Source organism: Acipenser ruthenus, chromosome 27 (assembly GCF_902713425.1).
Source record: "Acipenser ruthenus chromosome 27, fAciRut3.2 maternal haplotype, whole genome shotgun sequence".
Taxonomy (NCBI): Eukaryota; Metazoa; Chordata; class Actinopteri; order Acipenseriformes; family Acipenseridae; genus Acipenser; species Acipenser ruthenus.
Window position 1 is genome coordinate 22,628,399 of NC_081215.1, and position 10,067 is coordinate 22,638,465.

The 10,067-nt window shown below is 34.8% G+C and overlaps 1 pseudogene; it reads right to left on the reverse strand.

Annotated features, from left to right (window-relative positions):
* Window positions 1–4,455, reverse strand: part of LOC117432007 (elongator complex protein 4-like) — a 59,475-nt pseudogene extending 55,020 nt beyond the window's left edge.
* Between the last annotated feature and the right edge of the window lie 5,612 nt (window positions 4,456–10,067).

Consider the following 10,067-nt stretch of genomic DNA (forward strand, 5'->3'; position numbering starts at 1 on the left):
TTAGACTAAATAAAGAATTGTAAACATCAATATGCCATCTTAAATTCCAAAAAAAAAATCTATTTTTACCCATAATACTTTAATACGAAAAGCTTACAAACTTACCTTGATTCTGTGGCAGATTCCAAAGGCAGCTCATTAGGAAGGAAGAAGCTATGACATGTGGCTGCCTCACACATATCAGTACTCATTGATTTGGAAACATCACAGTAGTGACCAAATCTTGAAGATGATGCCAGAGTAGTCTAAAATAGATCAAAATGTGGGTCAAGGTCCCTGTAAACTAGGGACCATTGGTTCCTAAATAATCATTAGTCATAAGGCAGACACAAATGCGTCCCACGTAGTCAAATGTCTAGTTTTTGAAACCTGAGGTACCCTTTTAATTAAAGGTACATTAGGTACAATTCACCCAATTCACTAATAGTAAGATACACTTGCTTGTGGTTTGAGGGCTAATGTGATTGTACTGTATGTCTCAAAGCAAAACTATGATGGAAACTATGATGGAAATTCAGTCAAAGGTATTTTGCCTTTTGAAATGCCAAAATTGCATAGGTTACTCAATTATTTATTTATTTATGTATTTATTTTTTTACAGTGAAATGCACAGCTCAGGGAGGAAAGCAACTAGCATAGTTACCGTTTTTAAATAAAATAAGATTGTTTTCCTTATAATCTATTTTTAATCTGGATAAGGGATTAGAATGTTTTTTATTGCAAACCCCACCAGAGCTCATCTTTTCATTGTGTACGGTCCGGACTCCTTAACGTTTTAGAGGGGCCTTGACTAACTGAACTTTGATCTGATGTCTTCATTGAGAAAAACTCCAGGTTGCTGATTTTGGATGCAAATCCTCAGTGAGGCCTATTGGCGTTTTGTAAAGATAGCAAAGAGAAAAAAACGAGAAAAGAAGTTTCCAGGCCCTCTTAGAGAATCCAGGGGGCACGCTGGTGTCCTTAATCCACATTGCAATACGGATTAAGGTAGGGGATAACCTTTCTTAATTCAGAAGAAAGAGTATAGCATCTACAAGCTGGGTGGAGACGGGGATTTAGATATAATAAAACAGTGTGCAATAAAAGCATGGTCTGTGTCAGGCTCCTGTGAATAGGCCTCAATGTACCAAATTCCCAGGCCTAGTGGGGAAGCTTGCAAAAGCCTACCTGAATCAACTAAGCGTGAGTAATCTGCCTCAGCTGAATGGCTGGGGTGAAGCCTTTTCATTCCTTAGAAGTTTAAGAGTTGATAAATGTATTATCAGTGACTATTAGGCTCTGTGCCTGTCACCTCCTCAGTTCTGAGGATAGTCTGGAGGAAATAAAAGGGAATGGCTCTGTCAGATAGCAGACGGCTTTTTGACTACCTTCTGCTGCTGATGTTTCTAATTGCAACACTAATGTACTCGAAACCTCAGATTTGAGATGAACCAAAGCAGAAAATTGATTTCATGCTGTGACAGTTTATATATTGCTGCAAGTACACAAATGGCTCATTCAGAAGGAACTGCACCTTCTAATTTTGTTTAGAGATAGCCTTAACTACTTTGTAACCTTGGAGAGAGATTGTTTTTTATATCAGCTTTCCTGTAATATAACATTTCACATTCTTTTGCAACAATAAAGAATTTTAACTTTATTTTTTGATTGTTGTTTTTTTTTATGTTTTATCTTTCTCTACGTCATGCAATAAACCTTTATGGAGTTCATGCTTTTTAAATGCCAGTTGCCAAACAGGCTGTGTTATAGAAAAATCTCATTTAAAAAAAGTAAAATAACCTTTTTTTCAAATGGATTATATCTGTTAAAGCTTCCACAAAGGGCTCAGTGGTTTGATACAAATCACAAGTGCTTTCCACACACACTTAGCACATGGATAAACAATTTCTTAGCTCCATTCAAAATTTACTTGAGTGCTGTATGAAAACCAAGAAACAGAAAAGGGTGTGTCTTGTAACAATATATTATAGAACTTGCTCATATGCCTGTTGAAATGTAATCAATGAACTGGGGTAACCTATCCCAAAACAAGAGTCAAAACCTTCAAGCATACTTAAAGTGGCCCATTACAACATTTGCCAAGTCATTACCCCTTTGTACAGAGGCCACAGAAACAAGCATCCCTAAAAGGCCGGCCTTAGGAGCCTCGGGAGGGTCAGCAAAGGACATAAAAATAAATAAAAGTTTAGTATTTGTATAATAAATATTAAAGACTAACTTTTTTTTGGGGGGGGGGGGTTGTTATAAAAAAGCTTTGGATGCCTGTTAAAATTTCTCACAGCAGTTTCCATTTTTTGGTTTAAATGTGCAAATATGTAAAAAAAAAAAAAAAAAAAAAAACCTATTCACTGCTTTTTTTTTCTCCTATACTGTGAGTAAATACTGAGAAGGTAAACAGTGTTGGTTTCAACACCCATGTGTCTTTGTTTCTTTAGCTTATAAGGCAACCAAAGGCCACAGTATACAGGTTTAGAAAAGATAACTGCAGACTGCTATTGCAGTCTAGGAAAAATAACACTCAAAACAACAGACAACTTGTGTATGCCCATATATTCATGCACAGTTCTATTTCTTTTTAGAAGAAAGTTCTGAAATGAGTTTTCCTGGAGTTGTGTTTTTGCTGAAACAGTTTTTATCAGTGAACAGTTCTGCCGCCACATTTACTTACCACTGTTAGAGAGCAACACAATGGTAAATAAAAGTGATAATTAAGTTACCACTGTTTCATTCAGCCGTGATTGTGCAACACCACCTTAAATCACTTTAATCTGAATTTACGATGACACTTGTAACTAGGGTAAAAGAGAACATAAAGGCAGCACTAAAACCTTTTCTCTGTTGTATTATTGAGGTTTTCATTGTTCACGAAAACACAATGGAATCCAACAGAGCCACCTGACTCTTTTTATTGAGGGAGTGGCCTATTAAAGTTATTAATGACAAGATGCTTTACTGTATACACTGCCTACTGCTCTTTAATCTATATTAGTCCTGCTGGTGTCCTACTGTAGCCCCCCACCCGGGGATGATTTATGGAATTATTAAACATCTCCAAATACAACAAAAAGGGCGGAGTTGGAGCAGGTGTGCCCATTTTACCAGTGTTGGTATTTCGGATCCGCTGGTGTTTAGATCATTTAAACAGATCTCAATAATTTGTTGGAGGCTTGTGTATACACTACACTAAATATGTGTTGCAGGGTATTGCATCTTTGAGAACTTAAATGCTCCTGTAGTGGCCTACATAGTTTTTATACCTGTACTTTGGGTAGGTTCTGATACCTCCACGCTATTTTCATGGAGTCCTGAGTTTCTGTCGAAGAATCACCTGCTTTTCCTAGCTCTTTTTCCACTTCTGTATTTGATATCTCATCAAGCAAGGGGGCTAGAAGCTCCTATAAACAAAAATCAAATAAACTTTTTAGATTTTTTCGCAAAAACTGACAAAACAAGACACATGCTTTGGTAGTTTGATCCACTAATGTTGCAAAATGCCTACATGTACCTGAGCAGTTTAATGCACTCTTTAAGATTACATTTGAATTAGGGAGCCACTATCCTTATAGCAGCTTTTAGAAAGTACCAATTAACAAAACAAACCACTGTGTTAAAGATGTAACTGGTATATTTTATACAGTGTTATCATATAAATGCACACTTTTTCATTGTTATTGTTTTTTGTACTTTTTAGTAGTATAGTGGTACCATAATTCAAATTCAATCCACAGCTAGTCAGTTTAGTACATGCTTATGTAAGCAGAGTTTTTTTTTTTTTAAGCCAAGGAACATCTGATCAAACTAACCAATTCTTGGATTACAACAAAAAAGAAAAAAAGAAATTCAAACCATAATCACTTTTCAAAATGATTCACTGAAAGTTCTCCACTGTAAAATTTTAATTGCGTACAAAAATTATATATATATATATATATATATATATATATATATATATATATATATATATATATATATATATATATGCATTTAAAATGATAATCTATAGGAACATCAGAAGGGCAGCAGAAAGGAAGTAAAAAAAAAACCTTTTTAAACCATGAGTTTAATTTTAATTGAAAATCTGAAAGCAGTACATGTACACTGGGGATATCTATGTACAGTAGTTCTGTCCCACAAGCTGGTGAGCGTACGCAAAAATCCCAAGGAGATTATCCTTCTACATTCAATAAAAACAAGCTATTGTCTTGCAAATAACACCTCAAATTAACACCTGCAACGTTTTGTGGCATGGGTTATCCTCATTATGCTTGATTATCCATGGGCCAATCAGCACTGCTCACAGATCAGATTTCTGTCCCAGATCATTAGGATAATTCCTTTTTTAAGCACTCGTCCAACTCCCTGCGCTGGCTATTGTTTCAGCTTTTGCTCCTTACATAATCAGTGACACACCTGTTGCTGCCACCCCACGTTGCTCTGCTTTACTTTTACAGCCATGTCGTTTGTGAGAATGGAGTCTCAGGAGTAGATTAAGCATTTTACACCAGTCAACTTTAATGTAACAAAGGAGGGAGGTGAAGCCAGTGTTCCCTAAGGTGATAGTGGCCTGTTCCTACTCTTCTTTCTTCTCCAGTGAACATGCACACACGCGAGAGAGAGCCATTCACCAACTCATATTCTTTACACTCAGTTCACTCAGCTGGATTGAACCACGGTATTTAAACTAATGAGACCCAAAACAGAAACGTAGCAAGTATTTTAATTTTCAATTTCATCCCGTTATTAATCGAGCATTATCATTTTAAGCTTTCTAATACTTCCACATGACAAGATCTTCATTGATTTTTTTGTTGTTGTTGTTGTTTTATATGCCACCCCTAATATTTAAAAACTTTTGAAAACAAGCCATTGGATTTTACGGACAGAAAAAAAAAATTCCTAAATAAAAAATAAATGTCCCAAAAACGGAATAGTGCTGTATATTGCATAGCCCCTTGCATTATAAAAAGGGAAAAAGACATTGGTATGTACGATTTATCAGCATTTAAAAGAATTACATTTACAAGAACTCTGTCACAAATGTAGAAATATTTAAGGTACCGTCCCTTCCCATGGAGGTTAAAGGAAACAGTTAAAGTGCTATTGTATCAACCACTGCTGTCCATCTCTGTTCTGTTGTTAGGCAGTTTACATTATGATGTTTTGGCAAAAATGCACAGAGAGACAATCTAACAATCTGACTCCTTTCACAGTCAGATTCTCCAGGGTGTAATAAAGCCCAAGATACTGCAGCCCATAGTTAATGAGGCTTAACCTCACACCCCTGTAAGCCAGTTTAATTACCTGTGTATTAGGAAGGCTAAAGGCATCACATACCTCCCTGTACATTTTTTCACATGTTAACAGCTACTGTAAACTGTTAATAAACTGACAAGTGTTGTTCAAAAGTTCAGCTGAACAGAATCCCCCATCATATGCCAGCCATTAGTAATGAGTTAGACGCAAATTTTATTATAACATTTATTTATTTATGTTTTTAGATAATCAGTTTACTACTGTAAAATTGTTAAGGAGATATTCACAATTAAAACATCTCCATAAATAAATAAATACATACATTATATATAAATATATAAATAAATGAATACATTATGTACTGATAATACCAAATACGTTTAATTTCAGATAATGGCAAAGAGGGTCAGGTTGCCAAGGTCTTAGATAACAGGTGTGTTCTTAAAAACTAAAGCTTGAAAATTACAGATTTTGCTGTATTTTGGTAAGTTAAAACCTGTTAACGGGAGTGTTTTTTTTAAATATGATAAATCCATTTTTCATTTAACAGCTGGTAAACTAACAGAGATTACTTAAAATGGCAACTGAAAATACAGAGTACAAACACATCATTGGTACATAGATTCTTATGCGATGTAATTTCTAAGATTAGAATCCAAATGCTGGCTGCATCACAGAGTGGCTTCGATAGGCATGACTGCTTTCAATGATGATGGATAAATTGCTGGGTGGTAAAATATTATATCTAAGGCAGATGATGGATCTTTTTATCATGTGCTTGTCTCCATCTGTCCCACACCGTTATAAGATAATTATGGTCTGCAAGATTGTCTTTCTCCACTTAGTCATGTCAGTGGCATTTGTCATAGTTATATCTATGAGAAATAAAAGGACAGTAATAGTCAGTCCAGAAATTAACATGCTTTGTTACTTGATATATTCTTTAACATTTTTATAATGCATCTCACAAAAGAAATGGCATACACTGCAAATTATATACATTTAAAAACAAACCGCACAGAAGACAGTGAAATAGCTGGTTTGCCCATTTTTATGTACAGTTTTCTTTGCAATTCGTAAATTACAAAACAAAATTAAAATTTCACCAAACTGTGAAATGTTATCTTTTATTCTTTCTTTTTTTTATTTTTATAAATTTAGTCATTGCCAATTATTTTGATTATTTTCTCCCAATTTGGAATGGCCAATTATTTATTTATTTTTTTTAGGCTCAGCTCACCGGTACCATCCCTGCGCTGACTCAGGAGGGTGAAGACGAACACACTCTACACGCTGTCCTCTGAAGCACCCTGTCCTCCGAAGCGTGTGCAGTTAGCCGACCGTTTTTTTCACACTGCGGCCTAACCAAGAGCTACAGCGTCGGAGGACAATGCAGCTCTCGGGCAGCTTACAGGCAAGCCCGCAGTCGCTCGGCCAGACTACAGGGGTCACTAGTGTGCGGTGAGCCGAGGACACCGTGGCAGACCTAACCAAACAGTAATGAAAAGCCTTACTTATATTAAGAATAAGTCAACTAAAAAAAAAAAAGTTGTTGTGTTACATGTGCATGGGTAGAAACTACTGGATAATGGTTTTAGCCCATTATATCCTTGTTCAGTCTTGGTAATTAAATACATGCTAAACTACTTTTCTGAAGAAATTGAAAACTGATATATATATATATATATATATATATATATATATATATATTGAAAACTGATATATTATAATGAGCAATTAAAAGTGTAAATGAGATATGCATAAGGAATTTTCCACTAAAGGTGTTAAACTGCATTATCTGTTAGTTAGTTTAACAAGACAATACACATAATTCCCAATGGAGTTCACAATGATTTTCCTTTTTTTTAAAAAAAATGTACATACACCTTTTTCATAGGTGCCACATATCAACACCTGTAATAAATACGTTTGGAAGGCATCACCTTTTTATGTTTCACACATCTATAAAGCTTTTTACAAACCTAGTACCTGCACAAACCTGTTAAACCCTAAATTTGCCCCCCCACCCCCACACACAAAAAACAATACCAGATATTATTATGACATCACTTTATCATTTATGAAATAATGTCAATTATTACAGTAATTTAATTTTCAACCCATTTTACCTTTTAATAAACAGTTACATAAAGTATAAACACATTTAACTTCATGCAAATTGCTCACATGCTGTATACTAGTATACTATTGTTTTTAGAACCAAAGGTTTGAGAATGATTTGTATAAAATATTGACCTGTAGTGGTCACATAAAAGAGGGGCCAATGCAGATTTATGCCTCTGGTCAGCAAGTCAATTAGTCATGGATGTCCTGCTAAATGCAGATGATGGAAAATAAAGTGTACAGTACATGATAGTAATTGATTTAATGACTGTTAAGAGTTATACGTCAAGAAGAAGAAAAGAAGATAATTCATGGCATTAGCTTACCAGTGTTAACTCCCAACCACAGACTAAAAATAGAGAGATCACCACTTAGATGACAATGGCCAGAGAATGCAAAATGATTTCTAAAAACCTGCATAATTACATCATCATCACAAGCTACAGTAAAAGTCATATCCCTGATAAGCACAAAAAACAAGCCATGCAAGTAAATTGCATTTCACTTGCCACGGATAGAATCTCATACCTAGTGTCAATCTACAGGTTAAAAAAATAAGACCAGCAGTTCCTAATATCTACCCTTTTAATCACAAAACTATTGCTCTCTACTGTGCTTTGCATATTGTTGCACTTATTATTTTGATATTTTCAACACATGCCATTTTATGCACAATGAGGCTGATCTCATCCTTTCGGTAGAAACTAGTTGGACTAGTTGGCTATTGTGTACAAATAGTGTGCTTGTAATATATGTACTGTAGATCTACATTACCAGTAAGTGTAACATTTACCTTTATTTTTTTGTGTGTGTTTTAATTATTTCTTCTATGTTTTGTTAATTATTTGTACTACGTCTACACATGACGTAGCCCATCATGACCAAGCAGTCCTGTGCAACCAATAGCAAACTAAAGCGATGTGATGACCTCTTACTCCACTGCTCTAACCAAGCCAAATTGCTTCCAAAATGTGTCACATTAAAATCTGTAGTCAAAGAAGTAAGCATGTAAATTACTATATTTTAGAGAAATAATTTGCTTTGATATTGCCTCAAACGACTGTTTCTTCTCTGCGCTTCGCCAAAGTTTAATTTCACAAACACTTGTCATGTCATATAAATACTGATTTACATGAAACGTCCCTTCCGTTTTAATGTACTGTTTTTTGTAGCGATGCTATAGGTAGTTGATTCAGCTAAAGTAACCTTTCGGAGATAAATCCTTACCAAAAAAATAAATAAAAAATAAGTCTTACATCTTCCTGAAAGAACTAATGCAACCCAAAGAATGCCTCTGTCCTGAATTCAGGATGTCAAAGCATCTATACAAAATTCCACAGCTCTTCAATTTGTCATTTAAAGAACTGTCTTTTATTGATGGATTATTAGGTCACCAGACCTTTGTTGTGTTCAAAGGATCTGAAAGGCACCCAGATGGGCTTCCTCAGATGGTGCCCATTGTATTGGGGTTTCAATAGTGTCTAACAAATGAAATCTCTAGAACCCATTAGCCTGGCCTGAATTGTTTTAGGGGTGGGTATATATCTTTCTATAATCATGACAGACCACAGAACAGATCAGTCATGTTCACAATTGGGGTTTGTTTTCTTTTCATTAAAGCTTTTACTGGCCATGTTATTTTTTTTTTCCCCCATGTGTGCAAACTACATATAGTCTTGAAACAGAAGAGAATAAACAGCATTTGTTGAAGATCACCAACTATATTCTTATTCAGTCAATATGACCTAAATGGGATTTAAAGATATAAACTAAGGTATTCCACATTGATGAATTCAGAATCTAATTGTGCTCAACTCAATGCCACAAACACTAATAGTCATTTGCAGTATGTAGTGTACCAGCATGAACTATGTGTTGAATTAAATATTCAAGTTGTTCTGAGCTTTATATCTTCAAAACAAGAAAAATATACAATTTATCTGTAATGTAGTTTTCAAGTGTTCTGCTAAATACAAGACAAAGAAAGATATAACTGAAGCAATCAACAAATTGGAAAAGATCAACGCGTGTCCTGTTTGATAGAAGTGGGAATCAGTATTTTAAAATCAGTTAACAAAGCATAATACAACTTCAGAATAATGTGCATATCACAATATTGTTATTGGATAAACTCTTCCAATGTGAACTTAAAAAAAAAGTTTAACTCATGTTGAACATCTATAAACATTGCAGTGTATTTTACAACAGCAAAATTAAAAAAACATCAATGATACAGGACAAGGCTGAAACTCAAATTAAGTTTTGATTATACCAAGATAAGGCTGAAACTCGAATTAAGTTTTGACTATACCAAATGTTGCTATTGTGCACCCCAAAGGGTAAAAATAAAATGCACAACTTAATAAGAGCAATAATACCTAATTACACTAAATTGATGAGCTTCAGAGTTTAATTTCTGCAAGTACAGTCCTGCCTCCAATACAAACGCAAGGAAATAGCATTAGTTTCACCTGATGCAAGGTTCTTTAGTGGATCAATACAAATTCCTTAAGAATCTATCAAAAACAGTAACAGTGGCAGCCGACATACAACACAGGGGTGCTAGGAGTCTGGCCTGTATACGTTATTCTGGTTTTTTTTTTAAAGCAAAAACATGAATTATTTCCCCTACCCCAGAAATATTTATCATTGCAATGTCTCAAGAGGAGAAAAGCATTACAACAAACTAA